Source organism: Ovis aries, chromosome 3 (assembly GCF_016772045.2).
Source record: "Ovis aries strain OAR_USU_Benz2616 breed Rambouillet chromosome 3, ARS-UI_Ramb_v3.0, whole genome shotgun sequence".
In the NCBI taxonomy this organism is placed as follows: Eukaryota; Metazoa; Chordata; class Mammalia; order Artiodactyla; family Bovidae; genus Ovis; species Ovis aries.
Genome location: NC_056056.1, coordinates 99580054 through 99593424, shown reverse-complemented (window position 1 = coordinate 99593424; position 13371 = coordinate 99580054). Strand labels below are relative to the sequence as shown.

At 47.8% G+C, this 13371-nt stretch overlaps 1 protein-coding gene across 20 annotated transcripts in view; it reads left to right on the top strand.

Annotated features, from left to right (window-relative positions):
• Window positions 1-13371, top strand: part of IL1R1 (interleukin 1 receptor type 1) — a 94542-nt gene that overhangs the window by 48356 nt on the left and 32815 nt on the right. For all 20 annotated transcript variants that reach the window (XM_060412364.1, XM_060412379.1, XM_060412372.1 and 17 more), the window contains exons 2-3: window positions 7066-7218; window positions 10894-10993. The gene's annotated coding sequence lies outside the window, so the exon portion shown is untranslated. The remainder of the gene's footprint in view (window positions 1-7065; window positions 7219-10893; window positions 10994-13371) is intronic.

The window sequence follows — 13371 nt, the reverse complement described above, 5'->3', positions numbered from 1 at the left end:
TTTTTTGTCTCGTGTTTTATCTCTTGGAGACTTTTCTTTCTGCTTCATGACATAGTCCTGTATCCTCTAGTATAAAAATTACTAATATAAAATAATTTGCAATTAATTTTATATTAATATAAATGTTTATGTTAATATAAGTTATTGATGCATATTAATACATTTATAGTATATTTAAATATATATTTAAATTACATGTAATTATTTTATATTAATATAAAATTTTGTGTTAATGTATATATTATATAACATAACATTTTGTATTAATATACAATAATAAATGTAATTCATTGTATATTAATATAAAAACTCCCCCTAGAAAATCCTCATGGAGAATCATTGCTGCAGGAAGATAGACATTGAGCTCCCTGGCCATTGGCAGCCTGTCTCTGGGACTTTGCTTTTAAGAAACAAAGACTGGTGTAAACACAGAATTCTAAAGTATTTTCCAACATCATGTAGTTCTCTGGCTTTATAAGTTCTTTTACTGTCTTGTCTTTAAAACTGACATGTTTAGTTTTAATATCGACTGTTTAGTAGCTGGCTGAATGCTTGTCAGAGGTGAAGGTCCTCGTCACGGGCTTCATTTTAATACCATGATCCATTTCCCACGCATGTTTCCACTAATTTTCCATAGAGCATGTGGGTGGTGACATTTCATAAGCTGAAGAATCTGCTTTACAGTCTTTGCTTTCCCTGGGGTCTCATACACCGTCTCTTTTTCTTATAGGTGAATTAGAGCATCATTCTCTGAATATTTCTCCATTATGTCAGGCATACATGTAGGCTGTGTCTGTTAATGTTTGGGATGAGAAGTCATATTAAATGATTCCGTCTGTGTCTGTACAGGGAGACACAGAGTTTACAGGGAGACGCTCAGTGTGGAGAGTGAGTTGGCATGAAGTGGAAACATGGAAAGTACCATTAGGATTTCCTTCTTATGGCTCAGCTGGTAAAGAATCCATCTGCAATGTGGGAGATCTGGGTTCGATCCCTAGGTTGGGAAGATCCCCTAGAGAAAGCAATGACAACCCGCTCCATTATTCTGGCCTGGGGAATGTCATGGACTCAATAGTCCATGGGGTCACAAAGAGTCGGACATGACTGAGTGACTTTCACTTCACTTCCCTTCTGTATTGAGAGGCAGGGCTCTGCTACTTCAGGTCCCTGGAAGAGGGAAGGGCTCCTTAGGGCTACAGTATGCCTCCTTGGGTTTGTGCAGAAACTTCCCTTAAACTCGGATAGGATAGATCCCACCCAGGCCCTAATGTTTGGTTGGTTTTGGTTGTGTGGCATGTGGGATCTTAGTTTCCCCGACCAGGAATTGAACCTGTACCCCCCCCCCCCCCCCACCCCCAACACACAGAGTCGTAACCATTGGTGTGGTGTGTGTGCTTGGGCATGTCTGACTCTGTGATTTCAAGGACTGTAGCCCACCAGGCCGCTCTGTCCATGGGATTCTCCAGGCAAATATACTGGAGTGGGTTGCCACTTCCTTCTCCAGGAGATCTTCCCATCTAGGGATTAAGCCTATGTCTCCAGCATCTTCTGCATTAGCTGGCATATTCTTTGCCGCTGAGCCACTTGGGAAGCCCCTTAACCACTGGACCACCAGGGTAGTCCCCCAGACTGCATACTTTGGGGGCTTCTGCCCGCTTATCAGCTGGCTACAGGCCTCTGCATGGCCAGGAGTCTTAGAGCTTAGAGGATGGTCCAGAACCCAGGACCCCTGGAATTCCCTGCCCAGATAGCCTGCCCTCGGATTCCAGGGTGGATGCAGGCCTCTTTCCTGGTAGTCCTCTGTGGACTCCACTGCCTGAGGGCCTCCCTGGTCTGCAGAGTGGCCAGAGCTGTATGCATGCAGGGTGGGAGAGGGGAGGGCGGGGATGCCTGCCTGCGGGCACGCTAAGGGTCCCCACAGTATGGGATGGAGCTGGGGGCAGGCCAGGGAGTCGGGCTTGGAGCTTACTGTGGATAGAAACCCCCTGAACCCCACGTAGCAATGCCCCCTGTAGGCCCTGTGTGGACAGTGCAGCCCAGACACACGCGTGTCTCCCTGCATCTTCTGTGTGTCTGGTGTGTGTGTGTGTCTGCCGTGTGTGTGTCTGCGGTATGCCACCTCAGCCCCTGCATGCCTGGCTTCTCTCCTGGAAGACAAGATTCCCAATGAGGCGGAATTCCTCAGAAACAAGAAGGGAATGCCTCAAGAATAAGAAGGCCTTAATAGTAATAGATTCTTTATGGCCACAAGGTGGGAGCAACTGTCCCCTCCCCCTGCGTTGGGACCCTGGGCCTTGAGGAAACCCCTTCGGGTCTTATGACAGCATGTCTCTTTTCCTTTGTCTGCACTGGATGTGCAATTTCTTACAGTGATAGGAAGGCGCCGTGGATGAAGTCCATCATCCCCAGAAGCAGGGCTTTCCATGGGGCCAGGATGTTCACTGTAAATTCTGATACTTAGTCTGTGTTCTTAACTTAGCTCACCTTGAAGTTTGTCTTTCTGGATCTAGCAGGGAATTGCTTTATGCCTCAGATTTTCATTTTCACCTTGTCTTTTATAAACCTGTAGCTGTGTATGTATGTTCCGTGGACCACCTAGTTATGCTGTGATGTGCTGGTTTCCAGATGTTATCCCCAAGAAGCAATGGCAGCTCTGCTTGGGGAGTTCAGGATGGCTCGCTGTTTCAGGGAGCGTCGTAGAAAGCTATGCCCTGTTTTCACTCCTGGTGCACCTAGTCAGCAGACCAGACCGGTGGAGGTGGGGTGACTGGCCGAGGCTTCAGGTCACCCCACCCCTCCATGACTGCCCGGGTCAGACAGTGCCCTGGGTCAGACAGTACCCTGGGTACCTCAATGCACTGCTGCGCCTCTGCACATCAGCTGGAAGCTGCTATGGAGACGATGTCAGCAAGTCTGGGAAATTTCATGCATAATAAAGGCAGGGGGCGGGGGGCGCTTGTTCATTTACTGGGGGAGTTAATCATCTCATTTTATGTGGAAAATTCACCTGAGAAATAACGTGGTGGAATAAATCGGTGACTGTAGATATTTTCTAAAAGGATAATGTTTATTTTTCTTTATCGGTGTTTTGTTGCTTTACAATGTTGTTAGTTTCTGCTGTACAGCAAAGTGAGTCAGCTATACGGAGTCTCTTTTGGATTTCCTTCCCATTCAGGTCACCACTGAGAACTGAGTTCCTTGTGCTCTAGTAGGTTCTCATTAGTCATCTATTTTATACACAGTATCGATAGTGTGTGCATGTCAATCCCAATCTCCCAATTCTTCCCACCCCATTTCTTCCCTTGGTATCCATACATTTGTTCTCTATGTCTGCCTCTGTATTTCTGGTTTGCAAATAAGTTCATCTGTATCATTTTTCCAGGTTCCACATATATGTGTCAATATATTAAAAGCAGCAAGGAAAAAACAACAAATAACAAATAAAAGGATATGTTGAATTTTATTACAAATCGATTTCAAAACACCATTTTTGACATCTTTGCTGAGTTTCCTCTGGATAAGGGGGGCGATGCTGACCCAGAATTCCCTGTGGCATTGCAATGCTCCAGTCCAGCTCCTGCTCCCCAGTCCCTCGAGCCTCCTGCCCCCTCCAGCTGGGAGCCTTTGTCCCACACCTTAAGCACTGGTCCACCTTCTCCCGGGCAAGTCTCAGCTGTCTCCAGCCCCCAGGGATGGCTCCCCTCTGTCTGTTCTCTGACTCACGGGCAGCGCATGCTTCTCCTGCATCACTCCAGGTGGGTGTTGGTCCCTTTCTGGTCTAGTGCAAAGACGGCGGGTGGGTTCCTTCTTCCCTGCCTCCCTCTCTCTCCCCTTCCTTCCACCCTGACTTTTACAAGTGTTACTGAACTCTTGGCACATGCAGGATGTGTAAGGGTGGGTCCTCCTCCGAGGATTGCAGGCGACTCGGTGGGTCTACCCTGCACCCTTCTTCCTTGGCCCGGCAGGGAGTTCCAGTGACTGGGGCAGCCAGCCAGTGTGGCCAGAGCTCTGCATCCCTGAGGCGCCCAGTGCAGGGTGTCAAGGAGAGCCTGTGTAACTTGGCACTCCTAACTGTGGAGGAAGGGGCTGTGCAGGAGCCCGTGGGAGAGGCTGTGGATCACAGAATCCACTCAGAGCTGATCAGAAGTCACAGGAGAAGCTGGCCGACTAGGAAGGATCGGATTGAATGACAGTCGTGGGAAGCACTGTAGAGGTAGCATGGAGGCAGAAGGACACAGGGCTTACAGATGAGCCAGGAGCGGAGACGGCCCGGAGCTGACGGAGGAGGAGGGCTGGGCCCTCATTCCAGGGAGTTGGCCCAGAGCAGGGGTGGGTGGGGGTCGTGTGCTGTAGAGCCGTTCAGTAAGACGGGGACTTGGAGGCAGGGGTCCCTTCACGTGGAGCGACTAAGAGCCTGTGGTGGCCTGGGTGACACATTTCACAAGGTCTGTGAGACTGGGGAGCAGAGGGCAGGCCATTCAGAGTGGATATGAAAATCCTTTTAAGAAGTTTCTAGGGCAAAGAGGAAGAGGAAAAATGAAGTGGTTAGGAGGGTGTGGTGTGCACTTCTCTGCAGAAGATTTTCTGGGCTTCCCAAATAAATCCGTTCTGCTCATCCATTCTCCCCCTTCCCCACTCTGTTAATTTCTCCCTGAGATTGTCCACAGGGCTCCAATCAGTTCAGTTCAGTTGCTCAGTTGTGTCCGACTCTTTGTGACCCCATGAATCGCAGCACACCAGGCCTCCCTGTCCAGCACCAACTCCCAGAGTTCACTCAGACTCACGTCCATCGAGTCCATGATGCCATCCAGCCATCTCATCCTCTGTTGTCCCCTTCTCCTCCTGCCCCCAATCCCTCCCAGCATCAGGGTCTTCTCCAATGAGTCAACTCTTCGCATGAGGTGTCCAAAGTACTGGAGTTTCACCTTCAGCATCATTCCCTCCAAAGAAATCCCAGGGCTGATCTGCTTCAGAATGGACTGGTTGGATCTCCTTGCAGTCCAAGGGACTCTCAAGAGTCTTCTCCAACACCACAGTTCAAAAGCATCAATTCTTCGGCGCTCAGCCTTCTTCACAGTCCAACTCTCACATCCATACATGACCACTGGAAAAACCATAGCCTTGACTAGACAGACCTTTGTTGGCCAAATAATATCTCTGCTTTTGAATATACTAGCTAGGTTGGTTTTCTTCCAAGGAGTAGGTGTCTTTTAATTTCATGGCTGCAGTCACCATCTGCAGTGATTTTGGAGCCCCCCAAAATAAAGTCTGACACTGTTTCCACTGTTTCCCCATCTATTTCCCATGGCGTGATGGGACCGGATGCCATGATCTTCGTTTTCTGAATGTTGAGCTTTAAGCCAACTTTTTCACTCTCCTCTTTCACTTTCATCAAGAGGCTTTTAGTTCCTTTTCACTTTCTGCCATAAGGGTGCTGTCATCTGTATATCTGAGGTGATTGATGTTTCTCCTGGCAATCTTGATTCCAGCTTGTGCTTCTTCCAGCCCAGCATTTCTCATGATGTACTCTGCATAGAAGTTCAATAAGCAGGGTGACAATATACAGCCTTGACGCACTCCTTTTCCTATTTGGAACCAGTCTGTTGTTCCATGTCCAGTTCTAACTGTTGCTTCCTGACCTGCATATAGGTTTCTCAAGAGGCAGGTCAGGTGGTCTGGTATTCCCATCTCTTTCAGAATTTTCCAGAGTTTCTAGTGATCCACACAGTCAAAGGCTTTGGCATAGTCAATAAAGCAGAAATAGATGTTTTCTGGAACTCTCTTGCTTTTTCGATGATCCAGTGGGCTCCCATCAGCTGTGGTCATTCTGAGCCCCTCAGTGGGAGGGGCTTGGGGGTGGGCAGATCCTGGAGGCATGTCTTTGATCTGGTGTCTTATGCTTCACGGTGACGAGCTCTGACACCCTGATGCGATGTCCTGTGCTTTCTCACAGTAAATCCAAAGGGAACAACAAGGGTGGAGTTGAGCACATTGGGTCCATGCAGAAGGTTTGGCATTGACTTGGGCTGTTTTACCCATTGGGGATGGAAAGCCCTTATGCTGAGGCTCTCCCAGCTTCTCAGAGGCCCAAGGAAATGATACAGACCTGAGAAAAGATAAAATATCAGACTCCAGAATACTACAAGTAAACTGCAGCCCCGGGAGTGGACGATGAACTGGCTGCAGGACGTCTCAGAAGGGCAACCCCATCTCCGCTTTCTGAAGTTTTCTCAAATTATGTGCCCCTTCATGGATCACAGCCTTGTCACGGCCAAGGGGCTTACATAACTCAATGACACTGTAAACCATGCAGTGCAGGGCCACCCAGACACAGAGTCCCCTGGACTGTAAGGGGACCAAACTAGTCAGTCTTAAAGGAAATCAGCCCTGAATGTTCACTGGAAGGACGGATGACGCTGAAGCTGAAGTTCCCGTACTCTGACTGCCTGATGCAAAGAGCCAATTCACTGGGAAAGACTGAGGGCAGGAGGAGAAGGGGGCAACAGAGGATGAGATGGTTAGACAGCATCACTGACTCAGTGGACAAAAGAACCTGGGACGCTGCAGACCATGGGGTCCAAAAGAGTTGGACATGACTGAGCAACTGAACAACACAACCTCAGCAGCAAATCATGTAATTTGGAATGCAGGTGTTAAAGTAGAGTGGAAAGGAAGAGTGATGATTCGTAGAGAAAGCCTGTTTTTAAACAGGGCCTGGAAGTTTCTCCTGGTACCTGGGGAGTTTTTCGGAGCGTTATTCTCGAGGTGCCTTAAGGTATGGGCTCCTTGAGGTGGTTTAACTCATTCCTGCACCATGGTGTACAGCGAAGTGCCAGGTGTGTGTGTTTAGTTAAAACAAACAAAACAGAGGTTGTCAACCTCTGTACTCCTCATCCCGACCTGATTTCCTGAATCTGTTTTCTCAAAGGACGTGCTCTTTAAACGTGTGACTCATCTTTGCAAGCTTGTTTTGGTATTTCGGACGCCTTGAGACCTGTGCAGTGGCGGATGACTTACCCGTCTCCATTCCAGTTCACACTCATGTGTGTGCTTTTCCTTCCCCAGGCAGCTGCGGCCACTGAAGATGTCGACTCCCTCCTAAGAAGTGTTCCCGCCTCCTACAGGAAAAGACCTTCTCCACAGTGACCAGGCTGGTTCACCCCAGGGCTTCACCTGCTTTCTCTCATCAACAGTGGGAAGCCTCCTACAGTGTTTAAGGTAGTTCTGGACTATCTCCCACTGTATATAAAATATTGTGTTTTCGTCGGTGTGTTTTCCTTTGGGACAGCTCCACGGTTTTATCTGACTTCTGAAGGGGTCTGTGACCCTAGGAAGAATCACTGCCCACCCACTTTCCCAGGGTTACCCCGCTTTAGCCCCAGCTGTGATCTTGTGATGCTGTTCACAGTGCAGGCCTGAGCTGTCTCAGCTCCAGGTCGGCCGGCTCCCTTGTGGATTTCACTTAACTTTCACCTAACTCTCCTGGTCGCAGGATCTGTCATGTGGTTCCAGGAGACCCAGGCTGGTGGTGCAGTGAGTGACACCCCCTTGGGTATCTCCTCGGCTCTGTGGGTACTGGACCCCACCCTCCTCACCCTGCCCTGCCCCTTGCTGGCACCACATGCGTGACTCAGGGCTGGTGGGTCCCAGACCCACTCAGTCACTGCTTCTCTGGCTCGCCTCCAAGTGAGTCTCACACATCAGACATGCCTGCCTTTGTCCGTCTGTCTCTGCTGGCTGCTCATGCCTGCATCCCTACTCAACCTGGATGGCCCCTCCTTGGCTGCCTGCTCTCCCTGCCTCCTCACTCACTTCCCGTTTATATTCCACGTGGGTGCCAAAATTTCCATTAGAAAAAAGAAAATCTGATCATACACTACTCTGTGGCTTAAAACCTTTCACTGGTGGTTTTGCCACCTACAGATTCCAGTCCCCAGTCCTCAGCAAGGATTTGCATGTTCTGGGCACTCTCCGCCTCTCTAAGCTTTGCCACTTTGCACCTCAACTCTGACTTATGGACAGGAATGTGATGAATCTCCCCTGTGCTCTCCCCCCATGAGGAGAGCCCACCTCACGCCCTGGGCAGCTGTCCACATCATGGTGTGACTCTGTGGACATGCCCACTCTCCCTGCTGGCTGGTGAGCTCCTTGAGCCCCTGGGTCAGTATTTCTAGTCTTGTTCTCAGGACCAAGTGTAGACATAGGTATGCAGTTGTTCGATTGTGTCTTTTTGTGACCTGATGAACTGCAGCATGCCAGGCTCCCCTGTCCTCCACTGTCCTCTGGAGTTTGCTCAAACTCATGTCCATTGAGTCAGTGATGCTATCTAACCATCTCATCTTCTGCTGTCCCCTTTTTCTCCTGCCCTCCATCTTTCCCAGCTTCAGGATCTTTTCTAATGAGTTGGCTCTTCACATCAGGTGGCCAAAGTGTTGGAGCTTCAACTTCAGCATCAGTTCAGTTCAGTCACTCAGTTGTGTTCAACTCTTTGCAACCCCATGAACCGTAGCACACCAGGCCTCCCTGTTTATCACCAACTCCTGGAGTCCACCCAAACCCATGTCCATCAAGTCGGTGATGCCATCCAACCATCTCATCCTCTGTCGTCCCCTTCTCATTCTGACCTCAATCTTTCCCAGCATCAGGGTCTTTTCAAATGAGTCAGCTCTTCTCATCAGGTGGCCAAGGTACTGGAGTTTCAGCTTTAGCATCATTCCTTCCAAAGAAATCCCAGGGCTGATCTCCTGCAGAATGGACTGGGTGGATCTCCTTGCAGTCCAAGGGACTCTCAAGAGTCTTCTCCAACACCACAGTTCAAAAGCATCAATTCTTTGGCACTCAGCTTTCTTTATAGTCCAACTCTCCTTCCAATGAATATTCGGGGTTGATTTCCTTCATGATTGACTAGTTTGATCCCCTTGCTGTCCAAGGGACTCTCAAGAGTCTTTTCCAGCACCACAGTTCAAAAGTATCAATTCTTTGGCACTCAGCCTTCTTTATGGTCCAACTCTCACGTTTGTACATAACTACTGGAAAAATCATAGCTTTGACTATACAAACATTTATTGGCAAAGTGATGTCTCTGCTTTTTAATAGGCTGTCTAGGTTGGTCATAGCTTTCTTTCCAAGGCATGTGGTAGGTCTTCAATATACAGTCATTAATTCAGCAGTGAATGAATAAAGAAATGAATGGATACCTCAAAATAATTTTACCAGAACTTATATCTGTCATCAGAACATGAGATGACTGATAACAGTTATCTCAGAGTGACCATTTGCGAGACAGTGTCCTAAGCCCTTCACATGTGGTAGCTCATTTAATCCCCACAACAGTCCTCTAAGGACAAATACTGTTATCATGGTTCCAATTTTATCCAAAGGGGGAACTGAGACACAGAGGCTGAGCTTCTATCCAGTGTGGGTATGTGGGATGTATCTTGTGATCACATGTGAAAGTGAAGTGAAAGTGTTAGTCACTCAGTCATGTCTGACTCTGTGCGACCCCATGGGCTGTAGCCTGCCAGGTTCCTCTGTCCATGGGGTTCTCCGGGCAAGAATACTGGAATGGGCTGCCATTTCCTTCTCCGGGGGATCTTCCTGCACATATGGCTGATGCCTAAATTGTGAGCGTCTTGAAGAGCAGGTTCTCATTTTATATTTCACTTGATTTATTTTGAATTTTTAAATTATATTTTATTTATTTTTGGCCACACTGAGTGGCATGTGGGGTCCTTGGTTCCCCGACCAGGGATCGAACCTGTGCTCCTTATGTTGGCAGTCTTCACCACTGGAAAACCAGGGAAGTCTCTATTTTGAATTTTTAAAATTATTTTTGTCTCTGGAACTCCCATTTTGCCTGGCATACAACAGAACATGAATGTTGCTAAGGGATTTTCTGACTTGGCCAACCTTTCAGGGACTCTCAGGGTGAAAGCTAGTCCGGTTTGGCTTTGCTCTTGGAATTTTTGTGTCACTTTGGGGCATAAGGGGGATTTTGTTAATTTCGGTTGGGAGCATGTTTAGTGTGGCCTTGGGTGGTGGATCTTTACCTGCTTCTTCTCCACTGTCCTTGCTCCCTGGGTTGTGTGACTCTTAACCCCCATCCCATGGTTTGGAGCTGATCCCCTGGTCCTAGGGTCCTGGGGATGACAGGGATTCATCAGGGGATAGAAAGTCCCCTGTGGAGGGGAAGGGGGCGTCTCTCACCTCCTCCTTTTTCCCAGAAAAGTTCCAGGACAGGTGAAATAAAACCTGGACCCCTGGGGCTGGTCTCCTGTGTTTTATGGATCTGCATATGTGCATTCTCAGTTGCTAAGTCTTGTCCGTCTGACTCTTCTGCCATCCCAGGGACTGTCTATGCCCTCCCGGTTCCTCTGTCTATGGAATTTCCCAGGCAAGGATACAGGAATGAGTTGCCATTCCCTTCTCCAGGGATCTTCCTGACCCAGGAATAGAACCCATGTCTCTTACGTCTCCTGAACTGGCAGGCAGATTCCTTACCTCTGAGCCACCTGGCAAGTGTTTTATATATTCAGTAGGATACAAAGGGCTCTGAAGTCATCATCACCTGTATAGATGAGGAAACTGCATGAGGAGGAGTTATGTCCAAGATCACACTGATCTTGGACTTGTCGTTATTAAGCGTTGCTTGCCCACAATTAATTTGGAGATACATCTTCAGACACACACACTGAGAATTCAGCTTGGCACCTTCCTTGTCTTCTCTGCCTACTCATCGAGCAAGCCAGAGCGTGTAACTAACAGCTGGCAGAATTCAGTTGATTTTGTGATGTCTTTATCTCATTTTTAATAAACAAATGTGGGTTATGGGTTGACCTGGAACAGGTAATTGGGAAATGCATTAACCCTTTATTTTCTTCCTCTGTGTTGTAGAGATTTAAAACACACTTCCTCGGGGTGACAGAGTTAATAAGCCAGACGGCAGGACGTCAAAGCCTCCTATCTCATTTGATAATCCGAGTCCCATTTAAAGGTAAATATGATGAAAATATTGTTTATCTCGATTATTTTGGGAGAAGGCTAATTTATGTGAATAAAATGTCAGAATTACAGGATATTTAAGGACTGTGGCCTTACAGCTCTGAGGTAGGTTTCAAGGCTTGAACCAGGTATAGAAAGCCTTTCCCTCACGCTGAGGGTCAGCGGAGGAGAATGGGAACGGAGGTGTTTCTCAGGCCTGCGTCTGTGTACGTGTGTGTTCAGTCACTCGGTCGTGTCTGACTCTTAGCGACCCCGAGCACTGTAGCCCGCCAGGCTCCTCTGTACATGGGATTTTCCAGGCAAGAATACTGGCGTGGGTTGCCATTTCTTACTCCAAGGGATCTTCCCAACCCAGGGATTAAACCCAGATCCTGCACTGGCAGGCAGATCCTTCACCACTGCGCCACTGGAGACAAGGCTGGTCTCTCATGTTTAAAATGTCTTTCATTCCCTGCGTTTGCAGGCACACCTCAGAGATGCTGCAGTTGGGTTCCAGATCACCACAATAAAGCAGGCCACACATTTTTTGTTTCACAGCACATATAAAAGTTTACACCATAGTGCAGTCTATTAAATGAGCAATAAAAAAGCAATGTATGTACATTAACTAAAAAATACTTTATTGCTAAAAAGGTGGCTGACCATCGTCTGAGTGATGATGAGTTACATCATCACTTGATGGTGTAACTTATGATGGCTTCAGTGAGTTACAGCCTTTTTGCTGGTGGAGGGTCTGATCTGCTCTCAATATTGATGGCTGCTGACTGATCACAGGAGTGGTTGCCGAAGATTGGGATGGCCATGGCAATTCTTTAAACTAAGACAGCAGTGAAGTTTGCCACATAGATTCTTCCTCACTGGAGCACTTAGCGGCCACTGTAGGGTTATTCAGTGCAGTTCAGGTGCTTAGTCGTGTCCGACTCTCTGCCACCCAATGAATCGCAGCACGCCAGGCCTCCCTGTCCATCACCAACTCCCGGAGTTCACTCAGACTCACGTCCATCGAGTCCGTGATGCCATCCAGCCATCTCATCCTCTGTCGTCCCCTTCTCCTCCTGCCCCCAATCCCTCCCAGCATCAGAGTCTTTTCCAATGAGTCAACTCTTAGCATGAGGTGGCCAAAGTACTGGAGTTTCAGCTTCAGCATCATTCCCTCCAAAGAAATCCCAGGGCTGATCTGCTTCAGAATAGACTGGTTGGATCTCCTTGCAGTCCAAGGGACTCTCAAGAGTCTTCTCCAACACCACAGTTCAAAAGCATCAGTTCTTTGGCGCTCAGCCTTCTTCACAGTCCAACTCTCACATGCATACACGACCACTGGAAAAACCACAGCCTTGACTAGGCGGACCTTAGTTGGCCTAATTTCAATATTGTTGTGTCTCAGGGAACAGGGAGGCCCAAGGAGAGCACTGAGGGACAGCCAGTTGATGGGGACGTCAGAACATACAGAATATTTGTCAATTAAGTTTGCTGTCTTTTATGGACATGGTTCGTGATAACCCCAAAACAAATCACAGTAGTAACATCAAAGATCACTGATGAGCATAAACATAATAGAAATGAAAAGGTTTGAAATGCTGTGAGAATTACCGAAGTGTGACACAGACAGGAAAGGAGCAACTGGTGTTGGCAAAGTGGGGTCACTTTTCCAATAGATGGGGTCAACGAGGGGTTGCCGCAAACCTTGAATTTGTTTAAAAAGAACCAAACACAACATTTGTGAAGCGCAGTAAAGCAAAGCGCAATAAAATAAGGTGTGCCTGTATTTTAAAAGCACATTGTAACATTTTTATACATTTTAATACCACTTTTTAAAATTCATTTTTAATTGGAGGATAATTGCTTTTTAATGTTGTGTTGGTTTCTGCCATCCATCAACATGAATCAGTCATAAGCGCACATATGTCCCCTCCCTATGGAACCTCCTTCCCACCTCTCACCCCATCCCAACCCTCTAGGTTGTCACAGAGCCCCAGTTTGAGTTCCGTGTGTCATATACCAAATTCCCACTAGCTATCTGTTTTACATACAGTAATATGTATGTTTTCCTGCTGCTGCTGCCGCTGCTGCTGAGTCACTTCAGTCGTGTCCAACTCTGTGCGACCTCAGAGACGGCAGCCCACCAGGCTCCCCCGTCCCTGGGGTTCTCCAGACAAGAACACTGGAGTGGGTTGCCACTTCCTTCTCTAATGCATGAGAGTGAAAAGTGAAAGTGAAGTCACTCAGTTGTGTCTGACTCCTGGTGACCTCATGGACTGCAGCCTACCAGGCTCCTCCTATTCTCTTAATTTGTCTCACCCTCCCTTCCCCCTTAAATAGAATATTTTCCAGCTAATATTCTAATGATTTCATGTTATTAGAATCTGAGTT